The following is an 18,831-nucleotide window of genomic DNA, read 5'->3' on the forward strand; positions in this document are numbered from 1 at the left end:
CACACATTTGTCAGGTTTTAGCTGCTGCTTATAGCCTCAGTTACGTTATAATTGATGCCCAAGGGTAACCTGTACATTTAAATGAGAACAATTAATGATTATTCATATCATGTCATCTACAAACATAGGAAAAGACACAGTAAAGTTTATTTCTTCACCTTCATGTCTCCTAAATATGCATTTGGGTGTGGAAGGCCATCACCAGACTTCTTCACTTGCAATTTAGCACTTTTATGCCTTTCTAATTTCACTTTTCATTAGTTAATAGTATTGGGTTTGTGCCAAGTAAATAATGTAGACATGCGTGGCTTTGAAGTTGGGCCTAAGAGTGTCTAACAAGAAAGGCATTTACTACTGATAAACAAATAAAATACAGCTACATATGTACTCACATATATAGAAACATATCTGTCATTGTAAAAAGGTGATTGGAAAGGTTGCTTCTATGTAAAACACAGAGTATTTAAATATTTGACATGAATAATTAATTTAAAGAAAGCTATGCTCTCTTATATTTAGTAAAACAGACAAAGATATTTACATCAATTTGATCTGTATGGTAGAAGATCATTGTCCTGGTTTGCTTAGTATAGTCCTGGCTCAGGCCTATGATTCCTGATGATTATTTATAGCATCACTTTAATTTTGCAAAGTATCTTGGATTACATATTAACTCATATGGCCATTTTACCCAAAGGTCTTCCAGATTATTTGATAATTTAACTTTTTAATTTTCTGGGTAGTCACCTGTCAAAAGCCTTTTTTAAAAATAATTCAAATCTGTGAACCAAATCATTAACACTAGATGAAAATCGTGATTTGAATACTTTGGGGATTGTTATAAAATGTTTATTATAATTAAGTGTGAAAACATATAAATTTTTTCATTAAAAAAGTGAAATGGTTTTAAAATACATCATTCATGAATCTTATGTCCTGCATATTATGTGGTAGATTGGTCCCTGATTTACTGTGCAGGTAACTCAGTGATGTTTATAAATTGCTATGAGAATCTGATGTTGGAGCAGACTTCAACTTCAACATTCTCCACCGAAATGATTCCACATAGGTGAAATATGATGTTTAAAGTATTGTCTAGGTTGAAATATTATATGTCCATAAGATAATGAGTCATTAAGTGGCTTCTGTGGAATAAATGTCTTTAAGATAGCCATGATTATAGGAGTACTTAGATAATGAGAATGTTAGTAATGGTAAACTTATTTATTCTGTGAACTTATTTTGGCTTTTATTTTTGTTGCTGCTGATTTTATAATGTAGAAATTGTGATATCAGTAGGCTAAATTTTATCTTTATAGTATATGTTTTTTCACATTTCTTTAATTTCATGTTCATCACTTCCCATATAGAAATATGCTGTATTTTCATTCAGTGTGTGTATTATAATTGTCAACATTTTAACATAAATGTTGCCTTGATATTATAAAGTCCTCATGTGTTTTATGGTAGTAGCTTCATAATAGCAAAATAACATGAATGAAATTATTTATTTAATTTAGATGTAATCAGTAAATAGGTAACCATAGTTTTCAGTGAATGAGGTGTTCTTTTTTTAATGAGTTGTCTTCCTATCACAATAATTTTATATTTTAATCAAATTTACATCTTTTATGTTCTAATTTAATATATGTGCGTTAACATATTTATACTTGCTATTTGTTTATTTATCACCTCTGCTCTATTGCTTTTTTCTCCCCAGATAAATATTTACAAAAGCAGTATACCCATCCTACTTCTAAAATCTCAACTAAATTTGGTTCTACATATATGATTCATGTTAACTTTTATCCCAGTGCCCAAAATTACTACTTGAAAGCTTCCCACAATGCCTTAACTAATAGTATGCATGCATGTGCACGTGTGCCTATACATGTGTTCCTTAAGTGACTTGGCATTTCTACAACCTTTGACATTAATAATAGTTTCTCCCTAAAAGTTTTTCCCTTTTCACAAAATTGTATAAAGTGTTCATTTTGCTCTTACTTTCAAAATAACTCAGTTTTCCCTTTTTCTCTGGATATACATGTTATTGAGAAACCTGTATGTGACATTATTTTTACTCTTGTATAAGGTACCCCCTTCAAGAATTCCATATATTATAATGATATGAACTTTGTGTAAACTCTTCCAAACTTTTTAGACTCTCCAAAAATTGAGAATAGCATTCCCATGTCTCCCTTGGCATCTATATCTAGATTCCCTATAAGCAGCTGAATTCAACATACCCAGGGCTCAATACCTCTTTCCAGAAAAATGTCTTCTCAAATCACACTCATTGCACATATTCTCAGTATCTTGGGATACACTTACTAGAATAATTTTTGATGGCACTTTTTCTTACCCCCTACTTACACTTGGTTGGCCACATATATAAATTAATTTACGCACTGTTTGGTATAAATATGTCTAATTCTAAATTTTGATGTATGGAATGTAATGCCTAAGCTCATGTCTGTGTGTGTGCATATTTCATTCACTACTCAGGTACTCCATTAAGCACTTTGCATACTTCACTGTTACACTCTTTTACTTTTAGTTTATATATTATTTTTGACTGTCAAAATGCAATATCTTATTTATAAATTCAATCACAATCTCATTGTAAAATGTTCTAAACTACCAAAATATTTTTATGTCAGATAAGATGGATGTATATTCCTAGAAAAAGTATCCAGGATATATATCATGTATACAATGTATATTCCTGGAAAATTTTTTATAGTGGGATTGTAGACTGGTACAACCATTATGGAAAACAGTATGGAATTTTCTCAGAAAAATAAAAATTGACCTGCCTTTTGACCCAGCAATTCCACTGCTAGGATTATATCCTAAGAATCCTAAAACATCAATATCAAAGAACCTATGTACCATAATCTTCATGGCAGCACAATTTACAATAGCCAAGAGTTGGAAGCAACCTAGGTGCCCATAAGTAAATGAATGGATCAAAAAATTGTGGTACATATACACAGTGGAATTCTATGCAGCAGAGAGAAAGAAGGAGCTACTACCCTTTGCAACAAAATGGATGGAACTGGAAAGCATTAGGCTGAGTGAAATAGGCTAGGTGTTAAAAGACAAATACCACATGATCTCACCTTTAACAGGAAGCTAAACAATAAAACAAACAAGCAAGCAGAATAAAAACAAAGACACTGAAATAGAGAACAAGGGGACAGTGACCAGAGGGGAGAGGGAAGGGAATTTAAGGGGAAAAAAGGGGAGGGATTTGGAGGAACATGTATGAAGGACACAGGGGCAAGAACTAAGGGGGGTGGAAATGGGAGGGAGGTGGGGAGCACGGGGCGGGGTGGGCTGGGGTGGGAGAAATAGACAAAAAACTGTACTTGAAAAATAACTAAATAAAATTTTTACATTTTTTTAAAGATGCATTTCAATTTGGAAGGAATAATGGTTGTTAATGCTGCTGTTGAGTTCTGTTTACATTTACATTGGTGAAATATTATGTTATGTATGTTATTAAATATTTTACCACATTAGAAAATTGATTATTATAAAATTGAAAGTATCATCCACATTTCTATGCTCCACTGTAATTTTGTAGTGTATCTTTAACTAATTTTTCATTGGGTATTCTGCAGAAAGTGATTTTTTAAAATCTCAGTGAAACTTTCCTTAGTGAATGCTTTTGTCATTTTGCCATTTCTGTCTATGCTTCCACATTATTTGATGTCAGTAAACACTTTTTTTTATCTTTGTCATCTCAAAGAACTACATCTATAGTTCTGGGCATGGCACTGTTACTGGTCCCAGGTGCGTAGGGTGTCCCTCAAAACTTTTGAACAAATGGATATGTGTGTGTGTATACACCTATACCTATACATATATATACATACACACACACACACACATATATATATATATATATATATATGTATACACACATGTGTGTGTATACTCTTCAAGAGAAGGACAATAGTCTCTTCAAGAGAAGAACAGTATTTTTACTGGTGATAATAGCCACTCTATTCTAGAACCTACCTAATAGTTTTTCAATATGCACATGTAGGATTTAAAATATTTTGACAAAAAATCATGTTCAATAAAAATATATTGCTGAATGTATGAAATCTATTAAAATAAATTTTGTTTATATAATTGTATTTTATTAATTATGCTATAATTAATAATTATATTAACTATTAATTATATGTGATTTATAATTATGTATTTGTTGTATACAATAATGTATATTATAACATATCATATTATATACATTATATGTTGTATATAATATAATATATTTCAGTTGTCCCATTTTCCCCCCTCCCCCTTCCACCCAGAATCTCCCATTCCCTCAGTCAATCCCCACACTAATGCTCATATCCATGGGTCATATGTATAAATGCATATAAGTTCATAGCAACTGAATTTTTATACTGTAATTTACATTCCCTTGACTATTCTATAACCACCTATTTGTACTTCTTAATCCGCTCACCTCTTCATCCACTTTCCCATACTCCTCTCCTCCCTGGCATCCATCAAAAACGTCCCTGTAGCCATGATTCTGTCTCTGTTGTTTTCTTGGTTTGTTTTTTAGATTCAATTGATATTACATATGTATTTATTGCTACTTTATTGCTCATAGTTTTAATCATTTTCTTTTTCTTAAGTCCCATTAACATTTCATGTAATAATGGTTTGGTGATGATGAGCTCTTTTAGTTTTTCTTGTGTGGAATCTCTACCTGCCCTTTGATTCTAAATGATAGAAGCTTTGTTGGGTAGAGCAATCTTGTCTGAAAGTTCCCAGTTTTCATGACTTTGAATATTTCTTGCCAGTCCCTTCTTGGTCTGCAATGTTTCCTTTGAGAAATCAGCTGACAGTCTTATGGGAGCTTACCCTGTAAATAACTAACTGCTTTTCTCTTGCTGCTTTTAACAATTGCTCCTTATTTTTAAGCTTTGGAATGTTAATCATGATGTGTCTTGGAGTGAGAATCTTAGCATCCATTCTATTTCCGACTTTCTGAGCTTCCCAGACTTGCATGTCTATATCCTTTACCAAATTAGAGAATTTGTCTTTCACTAATTTTTCAAATAGATTTTCAATTTTTGGCTTTTCTTTTCTCCTTCTGGCTCCCCTATGATGGAAATATTACAATGCTTAAAGTTTTCTGAGGGGCTGGTTACACTATCCTAATTTTTTATGCATTGTTTTTTCTTTTTGTTCTGATTGCTTGTTTTTTGCTTTCTTATGTTTCAAATCATTGCTTTGTTTCTCAGCTTCATTCATTCTACTATTGTTTCCCTGTAAATTATTGTGTTCTTTTTTTCTGACTGAATTTTTTTATGCTGTTGCGGTCCTCACTAAGTACTTTGACCATCCATATAACAGTGTTTTGAAATTGTATCCAATAGATTACTTATCTCCCTTTTGTTTAGATCTTTTACTGAACTTTTTATCTTTTTTTTTTTTCATTTGGATCATGTTCCTTTGTCTCCTTCTTTGGCGGTCTCCTTGTGTTATTTTTCTGTATATTATGTAGAGCTGCTATGACTCCCTATCTTGGTATTATAACCTAATGTAGTTGGGTCCAGTGGCACAACCTGTCCTATCATCCAAGCTGGGCATTCAAGGTATGCCTTTCATGTGGGCTGAGTACACTCTCTCTTGTAGTTGAGCCTTGGTTGCTGTTGGCAGGTCAATGGAGGGATTTACCCAGGCCAGTCCGTTGCAAGGATTGGCTGTGACCACTGATCACCAACCTTTGTCCTCCATGGAGAAGCTGCTTTGCAGCAGCAGGGTGGTGGTGCTCCAACATGTTCTGTAGCTATCTACTGGGTTTGCAAGCCCTGGAGTTTCCCATGTAGTTCAGCCCAAGGTCAGCCCACACCTGTGTTTTGTCCAGGGCCATTGTGTTTCAGCTATAGAGCAATCGGAGATGGCTGCTACTTGTTTTGGGCTTGGAGATTCCCAGGTGAAGCCTAGCTGTGAAACTAGGCTGGTTGCTGCTAGTGCAGTGCCTAGGCTACTTAGGAAGAGGTACAGGGTCTCATAGCTCACTGAAGTCAACTGTTGCTTGTTTGAAAATATTTAGGAAGTTATGAAGCATAAGCAAGACCAGCCTTTCACATGAAGAAGGTACTGTTAACAGCTTTATGTTGTGTGGGAAGGAGCGTCAGAAGAAATCCAGAGTAGGACAAAGGAACAGCCCGGTGTTATCTAGGCTCATGGAGTCTTAGCTATGGTACCAGCCTGTTGGCTCTGTGCCTCTGAGCCAGGGGAGGGTTCAGAAAAGGGACAATGGCCTCTGTCCACCTTTCTTTTAAATAGAAAGCTGTCCCCCAGCTCTCCCCTTGATGGCAGGCACTTCATTTCCTTCCTGTATGCCACTGGTGCCTTTCAAGCTGCTATCTCGGTGCTGGAGCTCAGAGGGAATGACTCTGAGTAAGTCCGTGTGTGAATACTTTAAGAGGAACTAGCTGGGACTTTAGAACTTTCTTGCACTGACTCAATACCTAATGATTTTTGCAGCCAGAAGTTATGAAGAGTTATCTTCCTGGCACTTGAACCTTGGGCTGGGATCCACTGTGATTCTGGGACTCCTTGCTCCTGAGATATCCCTCCTGAATTTTTATCGACCTCACATGGATGTGGGACCAGCCTATTCCATGTCTCCGCCCCTCATACCAGTCTAGATGGATGCAGTATCTTATTTTGTTTTGTTTTTTAAGCTCCTTTTGTGAATGAAATTAATCATGTTTATTATTTTATGGCCATGATTAATAAGATCAAAGTACCATTAATGCTGTGCAAAATATTAATCAGTGTTTATCACCGATTCATATAAAAGGTATGATATAAATATTATTTCATTGAAGGTATATGTGTAAATACCAGTTATGTATCTTGAAAATAAATCTTGAAAGAAAATTGATAAAAGTCAGGATATCTATTAGTCCTCTACTTCAGCTCTGTATATCAGGCCAATACTAAAACTATTTAAGAGGCAAGTGAGTTTTGTACATGACTATTATGGATTCCCTGTGGAAACAAGGTTACACATACTAAATACAAATACCAGATTCTTAATAGTTACATTCTCACATTTAAGAAATGATTTATAACAGTTCACATTATGATGAAATATGTGGTACTGAAAATTGAGCTTTATTGCAAAAGGTAAAAATGTATGGCTCCAAAATTGTTGTGATTCACATTTTCAGTTGAAAACTAGAATACAGTAGGGCTGGTAATCAGTTCTCTGAAAGTGACAGAAGTAATAACCTGATAGGGAATTCTCAGAGTAGCTTATGATTTTGACCTTTGGAAGGTATGGATTTAAGGGGAAATTTAATTTGAAACCACAGATGGAAGAAACATCCACTTTCCTTCTCTAATATTAGACAGTCATTTTTAAAAAATCAAGAGGAACCAGTTGTAAATTTTTCACAGAGGAGAGGATCCTGTGTATACATATTGTGGGTTCTTAATAAATGTTGCTGTCATAGTTGTAGCTTTTACACAGCCAAAGATCATGCCGCAGACCCAATGGCACCCACGCTTTTACTTTGTGGCTTTGGGCTCTCCACATCTTCAATGCAAATAGACGTACCTTTTAGACAAGGCTATTTTTGTAAAAAGGAATTTCATTTTCATCCAAATGTCATTCCCTGAAAATTTTATTCACTCCTAATACTGTTCTAAGATATAAAAGAAAAAAAATTCTATCTACTTTGAGTTAAATTAAAATACATAGATTTTAAAATGTGGGATTATAAATTCTCCATCTATTACCACCTTCAATATCTATGGACTTCAGTGGAAGTCAGCTGTAAGCTTTAGCTAATTTGCTTGGGATTTATTTTTCTGAAGAGTGTGTGGATTTTCAAAATACAAAAACAGAAAAAAATTAAGTGACTCCTTAAAAATACTACCAAACCATCTTCTACTACTAAACTGAAGTTATTTCTTAACATAGTGGCAAGGAAAGAAAGAAAGAAGGAAAGAAAAATGACTTTCTCCCAAACCAAAAAGGCAGTTTGACAAAGTAAGTAAAATACAACTACGGATTTATTTGTCTAACAACTTAAACAACAAAGAATAAGGAGCTGACTCAGAGCACAGAGCCATAAAACTTTAGACCTGGAAGAAACATTAAAAATATCAACTGTCAATCTCACTAACACAATAGAAAACAGAGGACAAAGAGATTTAATGACATATTCAGGTTCACAGAACTAATTAATATTAAACATAGCAAAAATCCACAGTTTCGAACAATTCTAAAGAAGGTCTTTGTATTAATTATGCTACTCTTTAAATAATGGTTTAAATAATAATATTTAAATTCTTCCTGGCAGCAGAATTTCTTATTTGTTATGAATTTGTCAACAGGTAGCCTGAGCACTGCAAAAAAAAATGTCTCTGCTCCAAAAACTTTCTAAGTCAAACCTTACCTCTTCTTTGCAACATATTATTTGCGGATTTCCCATCTTATTCAGAGATAAAGTCAGTCTTTCCAGGGATCTTACAATCTAAAGTATACCATTCCACACAAGATCTTTTTTAACCCACCTGCTGTTGCTCTTTCTCTGAACAATTTACTCACTGCATCAGCTTCCTTACTTTACACAAACATCTCAGCCATGCTCTCATTCATAGGGTTAGAGAGTCCTCGTTTTTTTTCCCCTGCATATTCTCCCCACAGATACAGAGAGGTGTGATTCAATCCCTTGCCTTCTTATGTCTATTGAATTCACATTCTAAATGAGTTTTTTTTCCTAACTGGTTGTATTAAAGTTTCTGTTTTATTAACTGCTGATCCCTACTTTCAAAAGTGGTGCCTGGATCATAAGAAACCATCAAAATCTCTGTCACTGATTTTGTAAGTGAAAGAATAAGGAAGTATTAGCTTTTCCAAATAATAACCTATAAATTATATAAAGCAATAGGGAGTGTGAATCAAATACATTTTTGTTGATAATAAATCAATGACTTTGCATTGAGTTATTAGCAAAACACAAATAAAATTTTGGAATATAAAAAGCCTTACCAACATTATTTTCACTGACATGTATATATGTGTTTATATGAAACACATACTGCTTACTGAAAAAGTAAGCAAGATCATTAAATATACATATATGTTATATATAAATATATGTGTACATGTGTACATTCACGTAGATGGTATATAGATATGTAACCTTTATGTATGTAAATTAAAACAAAATCAGTATATGAATTTTGAAAAAACTCCTATCCAATCAAAAAATATTTTTAAACACACTAGAATACTTCTCAGTGATTGAAGAAGGAGACAGAAAATGAAAAGAAAAATAAATAAGCAATGAAGAAAAGTCATTTTAAGAAGCAATGACAATGTGCCTTGTTTTGAGATGTGTGATTAACTAAAAGTGGTCAATTCATCAGTGAATCAATATATGTCCAGTACAATTTCACCATTTTTATTTTTAAGAAAGACAATATAAAATCTAAATTAATTTTACAGTATCAAAGTCATTTCTATTAATAACAGTACAGCAAAAACTTTATTTTTATTTATTTATTTAAATTTATTGAATTTGTTGGGATGACATTGGATGCATTATAGAATTGTACAACATGGAATTTTGATGATTCTCATGAACCATCAAAAGGATAAAAGGGCTTGTCCAAACTGCTCATGCACAAATAGACAAAAAAGCATTTTGTAACTAAGAAAGCTTTTGTAGCAACTCCTTCAGGTTCCAGAAAACCTGGCCACTGTGGCATCCCCAAACCAGAGGGTCTCTTACTGGGGACTTCGTCATTTCACAAAGGAACAGCACAGTCTCCATCTGCAACACCCAGTTATGTTTAGAACTCCTCCCATAGTTGTTGTCTAAAGTCCCAGGACTAGTGTGGATAGTTCACATTCTCTTTAGTCTGTCAAGAGAGAATTAGTTTCCTTCGTAGGTAAGTCATGGCCTAAATGATGGACTGTGTTGTGGTAAATTGCAATTTAGCTTTTATAACTGTATGTCTCTTTTCTTCTAAAGCTGAGAGCAATCTCCTATTTTGTTGAGAGAACCAGGAAACTTATAGAAATAATTCCATTTATTTGTTCTTTTTGACATATGTGTTGATTAAAAGATTATTGTACCAAAGTTGCCAATAATATTGATTTATAACTTTTTATAAATTAATTACTACTTCATAATTCAATATTTAATATAAACGATTACCTTTAAATTTATTATCTACCCCAAAATATGTTCCTTTTTTCCTAAAACATTAAACTGTAGAGGTTAATAAGATCTCCAGAACAGAACTAAAGTACCAAGTATCAGGACCAACATATTTTAAGAGTTTGCTGTATGACATCTGCTCATCCTGGAAAATATCATAAAATGAAGAGAAAATTCTATATGGCTATGGGAGAGGTGACGAGTAGCTGCAGTGTTAACTAAATAACCACTATTTATTGTATACATAATAATTTACAGAGAAATGGCTTACCAGACAGACAACTGCTAAAGAGAGAAATAATCTGGAAACTGAAGCTATATGCATCATTACTAATTAAAACAATTCCATTTTCTTTTACATGGTAGACCATTCATTCATTCATTCATTCATATTGTAAACAGGTATTTACTAAGCAGTTTTAAGTGTCAAAAACTTAAGTTCTCAGCACTATAGATACGGGGGTGAAAACATATCTTGATAAAATTCCTGTAATCATAGAGTATATACTCTTTAAGGTTAATAAAATAGAAATACACTTTGAGAGAGAAAGAATAACTAAATTATCTTTTTAAAATTGAATGATGAACTTAAGCAACATTATGTTAGATGGTTGTATATACACAATCACATCAATCTTTTGAATTTGGTTAGTTTAAATTTGTCTCCTGAATTTAATCATTTCTGGAGAAAAATAACTAAGTAGATTTAATTCTTAGAAAACTTGGAAAAGGGTATAAAGCCATCTTGACTCTATCATAGTATTTCTGTCCCAAAAGCCCTTGTGTTAGGAATGGTATATTTCTTCCATAAATTCTTCAGCCTAGCTCTCTGTCAGTGTAGGAGCCTTTCATGGGTAGATGTACCATTAGAAGTTCACTGCCAGAAAGATCAGGGCTCAGGAAAGGTGGAATTGTTCTGTAAAAGAACACCAAATTATGTGTGTTGATTATTTCTAATCACTAAAAGCTCATTCTAAGAGTGAAAATTGTATTTTAATCTCAATTAATAAATTAAAATATGAAAAAATCAGTGTTCAATTTTATGTGATTAGTTTTACCAAAAGAGGCATCACACTAGGTAAATAAAGGTAATGGAAGGGTGGCTATTCATCAATGACCATCAGCTAACGAGGCTTCCTTTCTTTCTCTCTCTCTTTCTCTTTCTTTCTTTCTTCCTTTTTGTTTTAACAATTGACAACCAAGTGCTAGTTGCATTGCTTAAAATTAGCATCTTCACCCTGACCTGTGTAGCTTAGTTGGTTGGGCATTGTTCTGCAGAGTGAAGTGTCAACAGTTCAATGCCTGGTCAGGGCACTTGCCTAGGTTGTAGATTCTGTCCTTGGTCAGGGTGCATGAAGAAGGCAATCAATTAATGTTTCTCTCTCACATTGATGTTTCTCTTCCACTCTTTGTCCATCCCTAACCCTCTTGCTAAAAATAAATAAATAAAATCTTTTAAAAAATAAAATAAAATCATCATCTTCAATCCTTGTCTGGATGAATACTTATTTCAAGATTTGAAAATCAAAGACAGGAATTACAAGATTAAATTAGTAACTGTAAAATCAACAATGTCCCTGCACTTTAATTTTTTAAGTCATAACTCATTTATTGAATGAACGGTACATGCAAAACTAATAAAAGGAAGCTATCACTATAGACTACAATTTGAAAATAAAGCCAATATAATAGGAACAAAATATACATAACACAAAAGGAATGTTTGGTTTTGACCCATAATTCATTCCTTATCTTTAAAATTCACTCAAACATCTTTTAGAACAAAACTGTATACCTTGGTTTAACTTTAATACTTTTAAAAAAGCAATATTCTAGAACACTTTTATTTTGCAATGATAGTTCATTCACACATTTATTCAAGTGCATAGATTCTGATTCAACAGTAGCTCCAACAGTCTTGCTATTCTCTTAACAATTTGAGTAGCATTTACTCCTGAGAAACTACTGTCTGAAATTCTAAATCTTTTTGAATCTTCAGCTTCAATCCAGCAGTCTCAAATGATGTTTGCCAATATTTTAATCATTCTTAACATACTTAATAATTGGAGGTAAATTATAAATGCAGATATATTTTGTGTAATAAATCTGGCTTAGAAGCAACTTCAAAATAGTAAAGAAGCTTTTTTCTTTACCGTTTACGTTATTGATTAACAAATCAAACTAGAAGTGTGCAAGGAATGCATATAAAGTACTGACTTATGATTGTACTCGAACCAAAGATCAGCATAAATACCTTGTTTTAGAGCTTCACATAATTTAACTGTACAGTGTGATTCAACTCCTGTACAAATATACAAACACACACATGCACATGTATGCATACCTCAGCTTGTAATTACAGTAGAAATATATGTGATAATCATTTACTTTTTGAAAGGGAGTATCGTCATCTTGTGTACTTTCCAGGAGCTACTCGTTTCCATTGCTCTGCTGCTGTAATAGCACAATAAGTGGAAGCAAAGCCCAGCTGCATTGTCTTCAATATTTAAGTGTCTATTGAACAAAGGAGCAAAAGTTTCCTGCTTAGAAAAGCTTATCGAGAAAAGTTTCCTGAAATCACTTAGAAGCTCTTAAACCAGAACCAACTTCACTCTTCAAGCAGATTAGCACAATTTAATTTCCTTTATTGATAAAAACCTCAATTCCTGCAAAGCAAATAAATAACACATGGGCTTGAAAATATAGGAATCAAATTAATTAGGACAAACTAAGGTCTATCCAATAGCTTATTTACAAACATTTTATTCTTAGTTGTTGCAAAACTGTTTTTCTACTTTAGGCATTAATTAATTATAGGGGGTTGTGGTAAGCTAAAACACAGTTTATAATTGGTACGTTTCCATTACTAATTGAAAATGATTACATCTGTGTACAGCATGTTGACCTGATGCGGGTACATACTGCAAAATGATCACCACCTTAGCATTAGCTAGCACTTCCACACTGTTACATACTTACTGTTTCTTTTTTTGTGATGAGAACATTTAAGATCTACTCTCTTAGCAACACCCATGTACATAATACAGTATTATTACCTGTAATCACCCTGTGATACATTAGATCCTCAGAAATTGTTAACAAATGTACCTTTCTTGATGACTACACTTCAAATGAATGGCTCCCAAGTTTTTGAGAAAAATGTTTCTGGCTTTTAAAACTGACTGGACACTGGGAGAATTATATCTCGAAGAGGTAGAGAAGGCATTTACAACTGCAAGTTTTTTAAAGTAAATGCTCTGAGGTAAGGTAAGTCAGGGGCCTGTAGCCAGAAAGAAACTATGTCTAAAATTTAGTCGAGCCGAGAAGAACCTCAAGCCCATCTTGCTCAATATACAAAGTAGAGTGTGTATCTGTATATTGAGCAAAGAGCCAAAATATACAAATTGTGGCTCTTGCCTCTGAAGAATGTGTAGTTTTCCTGCCCTCCTTCCTCAAACACCATTTCTGGATGAGAAATGTGTCATTCAATCTTGGCATACTTCTGCATTTTTCTGAGATTAACCATCTATTTAACTGTCTCTCTATCCATCTACCTATCTATTCTATTTCTCAACTATTTTTAATTTTAGACTATTATGTATTTATTGACTGTAACTTATCTGAGCACAATAACTTTTTGCATTTAAAAAATTGTTCAATTACTGTGTATATTCAATATTAGTTTTTGGTGCATGGATGATTGGTTAGACAATCATATACTTTACAAAGTGTCCCCCTTGATATGTAAAGTACCCACCTGGCACCATGCACAGTTATTACAGTATTATTGACTATATTCCCTGTGCTGTACTTTACATCCCCATGACAATTCTGTAACTACCAATTTGTATTTCTTAATGTCTTCATCTTTTTTACTCAAGTCCTCTAATTCCCCTTCCCTCTGGCAACTATCAGTCTGATCGCTGTGTCTACGAGTCCGTTTTGCTTATTTATTTAATTTGCTCTTTAGAATCCACATGTAAGTGGAATCGCATGGCATTTGTCATTCTCTGTCTGACTTACCTCACTTAGCATAATACCCTTTAGGTCCAACCGTATTGTTTCAGAATTGAGCTCCTGGCCAGGATCTCCGGTCAGGCAGCTCTGCCCAGAGTCATAGGCCTAACAGCCATTTCACAGGTGGGAGTTTGCAACTCCACTGCCTTTAGAAAATATGAAATTTCTCTTTATACCTGAAGAAAGATATCCTCCTCTGCTCTAGTTTTAAGTTATCTGGTTCCAAGGAGAACACATTTGTTCATGGAATATTCTGGGGAAACTGTCCCTTTAGATATACTTTCCATATTCTACCACCTTTCCCACCAACATAAGAAAGGAGAGTTACTGACAAGTACCCCATTCCCTTACTTTCTGGAATCCAGATCAGCATTTTATTATTAGAAACATTTTGTGGAGTAGGATTGGTAGAGTTTTCATGACTAAATTTGATGTTTTTAAAGCAACAAATAGATTCCTCAGATGTTTAAAATACTAGTTTCGGGGGACTAGTATAAAGGACACATGGACAAAAACTAAGGGGGTGGAAATGGAAAGAAAGTGGGGAGCACTGGGTGGGGTGGGATGGGATGGGAGTAAAAGACAGAAAACTGTACTTGAACAATTTAATTAATTAATTAATTAATTAAATACTGGTTTTGACAGTACAATAAATGGATGCATGGTAGTTTTTAAATTTGGCATAAACACAACAGGAGTATTTCTGATACTTGGGGTTATAACCAATCTCTGGTTTAACCCATGACATTTCAACCAGAACAAGGTATTAATTATTAAGGCTTTCTCTAATAGCTCCTCATTTAATATTCAGAAAAGTACTAAAAACCACAAATTCTTCAACAAAAGGAAGCTCATTCAAATCTGTCATTAACTTTTCTCTTTCTCTTTTCTCCCCAAATTGCATGTCATTCCTAACTTTAATATTATAAATAGAATGGAAGAGAGATGCAGGTATATATATAGATATGAAAACTCCTTTTTTCTTCTTTTAACAATATATAGTGATGCTGTTTTGAAGAGGCAGCTGATATAATTAATATAAATCAATATTATACCCGTACATTTATATTCATATATAATTTACTTTTTCATTTTATTGAATTTATTGGGGTGCCACTGGTTAACAAAATTATACAGGTTTCAGGTGCACACTTCTACAACATATCGTCTGTACACTTTACTGTGTGTTTACCACCCAAGTCAAGCCTCTGTTTATCACCATTCGTATCCTCTCTACCCTTCTCCGTATCCTATCACTTGTCCCAAGAACCATATAATTTAAGTAAATTGAGCATTTACCCTAGATAGTTTTTATTTCTCTAATAAGCTGTGGATTTTTGCTCGTCCTTAAGACAGATAAAGGCGCATCCAAGAGACACAGGAAGATATATTTTTGCACATTTTCTCAATGAGCCAGAGAATGGATCTGGCTCTTAACTAACAATGGAATCTTTTAATCATGGAATCCCAGATCATTGTACCGTACACTAAAGTCTGAAACGATATCTAAGGATACTCAGGGAATCATCATTGTGTAGACATTAATCCACAACCATCTGTGCACTATTCAGCATTTATCTGATTGAGTGCATAGAATGCTCTATAAACACCCCAATGTGCCAACAAACAGAGCCTGTGCTAAGGACTAGCTATACCTGAGAAGAGGAGCTGAATATGGGTTTCTAGAAACCTATCAATAACTGTTATTATGATAGTATGATAGCATTCTTGCTCAGAATATACCATTATAAAGTATCTCAAACCCAAACTTGGAACCCATTTTTATATGGTGTCATATTGTATAATTCATAAAAATATTATTTTAGATGACATTAAATCAAGTTTATATTTTAGATTATGCAAGATTTATATTTGGAAATATGAGTTGACATTGATATTATTAATTTATACTTTCTTTCTGAGTTACTTTAACAAAAATAGTTTCAGACCACCCAGTAAACTATTAATAAAACCTACTACTTTTTTTAACATTCTTTTGGCTATAGTTAAAAGCCATCAAAACAACCAGACTTAAGTGGCAAAAAGGAGAATATGATTATAATGATATTGTAATGTATCATGGGACCCAAAGGCAGGAATGTGGACAAGTGATAGAAAGTTAGAACGAAGTATTAGAGGCCAAACCAGTCTTTTCGTCTCTCAAATGCACTACTGTTTGTATGTCTAGTTCATGAATCTCTCGTGGTCAACCAGCTTCATTTGTTTCTCTCATCTATGTAATTGGTTGAATGGTCAGTCAGGGACCAGTATAAAGCCATTTCCACTTTAATGTTTGTTAAAACTTTCACATGCTCTTTGGTGATTCTTCTGTTTTTTAAACAAATTAATGTTCACTCAGCATAATGCTTTCCAGTTCCATCCATGCTGTCTCAAACGGCACAAGTTCCTTCCTTTTCTCTGCTGCATAGAATCCCATTGTGTAAATATACCATAATTTTTTTGATCCACTCATTTGCTGATGGGCACTTAGGCTGTGTCCAGCACTTGGCTATTGTAAATTGAGCTGCTATGCACACTGAGGTGCATAAGTTCTTTTGGATTGGTGTTTCAGGGCTCTTAGGGTAACCAGAGACATTGAAATTAAGAACAACCTAACAATAGCCAGAGGGGAGCGGGGAGGGGACAATGGGGAGAAGGGTTTTCAGGAACTACTATAAAAGACACATGGACAAAACCAAGGGGGAGGATGGAAGCAACAGAGGGAGGTGGGTTTGCAGGGGGAAGAGAAAAATACAGACAACTGTAATTGAACAATAAAATAATTTAAATTAAAAAATAAATAAAAGAAATTAATGTTTATTGAGTCACCCAGGGAATGTCTAACCAACTGGGATAGGAAGGCAGAGAAAGTGCCCAGCGAAAATCGCATTGCATTGCCAGTGTCTTGATATCACAAACTCCAAATTTATACATGATTTTGTTAGAAATATTCAAATACTTTTTTCTAACAACCAAATTCAGTCCAATGTTTGGTCATAACAGCTCAAATGGTTAAGTTAGGCCTTATTGAAATTATTGACTCACTACTGGCCTAAGAGCAAAAAGAATGTATTATTTTAATATAAAATTTAAGTTGAACTTCATTTTTTTGTCTATAAATGTCAAATTTTCCAATATAATTAGTTGAAAAGACTATAATGATGGCATTGAATTGATTTGTACCTTTCCCAAAAGTTAATTGTACATATTTCATTGATCTATTTCTGGGTTTTCATTTTTTATCCATTATCTTTGTGTCTATTTCTCTTCCAGGACAAGGGGTCTTAGTTACTATAACTATACAGTAAGTCTTAACATCAAGTAGAGCATTTCCCCTCCACACACTTAATTCTTTGTCAGAAATGTTTTGGCTGTTCTAGTTTGCCATTCCATGTGCATTTTTGGATAAGATTCTTTATATCTACAAAACGAATTTGCTGAGATTTAAAAAAAAGAATGTATGATTTATTTGTTGAAAATGCTGTGTAGACAAACTTCTTCCTGTAAGAGGATTTTTGTTGTATTCATCATTCTTGACATTCTTCACATTTCCCTTATGTTTCACAAAACATGGATATTACTTTTGTTCTTCACCTTGACCATTTAACATTATTGCAGAATATGAAGCCTGACTCTGCTTTTCTTTAACCTTGTGTGTCTAGAGTTTCATTTTATACTTTTAGGTTTATATAGTAACAGTGCTATAAGGTAAAGAATCTACTTTTTATGCTGGCCATGATAGATGGCTTGTCTTAAATGATATATATTTTTTTCAAGCCATTGAGTGTCTGATTAATTGAAGAAGGAAAATCATAGCAAAATTTGCTAGCATACCATTTATTCTTTTTCTGATGTACATAACTTCCCTTTGCAAGAATTATATCTTTAATATATGTATTATTTTTGCCAAAACAATATATCTATTTTAATTTTTCAAAAATTGAGAGGTAATGCACAAGATACTCTACATAAATCCCTGAGGCTACAAAAAACACATCTTTGTGGCATAAAGCAGCTCATAAAAGTAAATAGTAATTGATAAACACAATTATAATGGTAAAAATGAAGCTACAAAGATCATTTCAACCAGAGTGTGTGCTTATATGCTCAACCCATACCTGCCTCCCCCCATCAGAAATGCCATCTCCATGAAACCACCTTCCCCTCATCTCTGTTTTGTCTTCCGAACCAAGAAAGGGCCTCATGTACAGGGTCCCTCAGTAAGTAAATATTGAGGTAATGAAGGATCTGACCATCTTTGAATGCCCTTTCCAAAGTCTTCAGCTGTGGGGGTGACTTTTTCCACATGTCCCCCCTGACTGCCATGGGTGTAAGTAAACAAGACAAGATGTGATCTGCTTGAGGAGGAGAGGTGGCCAGTTTCTCAGGGGAAATAAAGGCCAGCAGCGGCCAGTTTCTTCCAAGAGAAAAAGGCCTTGAGCCCCCTCTTCCAGGGCCTTTTATTGGGTTCTAATACACAAGAATACAGGGTAGCAAGGGTCAAACAGTAGATAACAATTCAAAGAAATCTGAGGGTTTGGTATGAGTCAAAGTCTGTCAAGAACAGAGTTTTAGAGTTTCCTGCTCGAAT

The sequence above is a fragment of the Artibeus jamaicensis genome, unplaced genomic scaffold (assembly GCF_021234435.1).
Source record: "Artibeus jamaicensis isolate MK-2021 breed Jamaican fruit bat unplaced genomic scaffold, CSHL_Jam_final scaffold_369, whole genome shotgun sequence".
In the NCBI taxonomy this organism is placed as follows: Eukaryota; Metazoa; Chordata; class Mammalia; order Chiroptera; family Phyllostomidae; genus Artibeus; species Artibeus jamaicensis.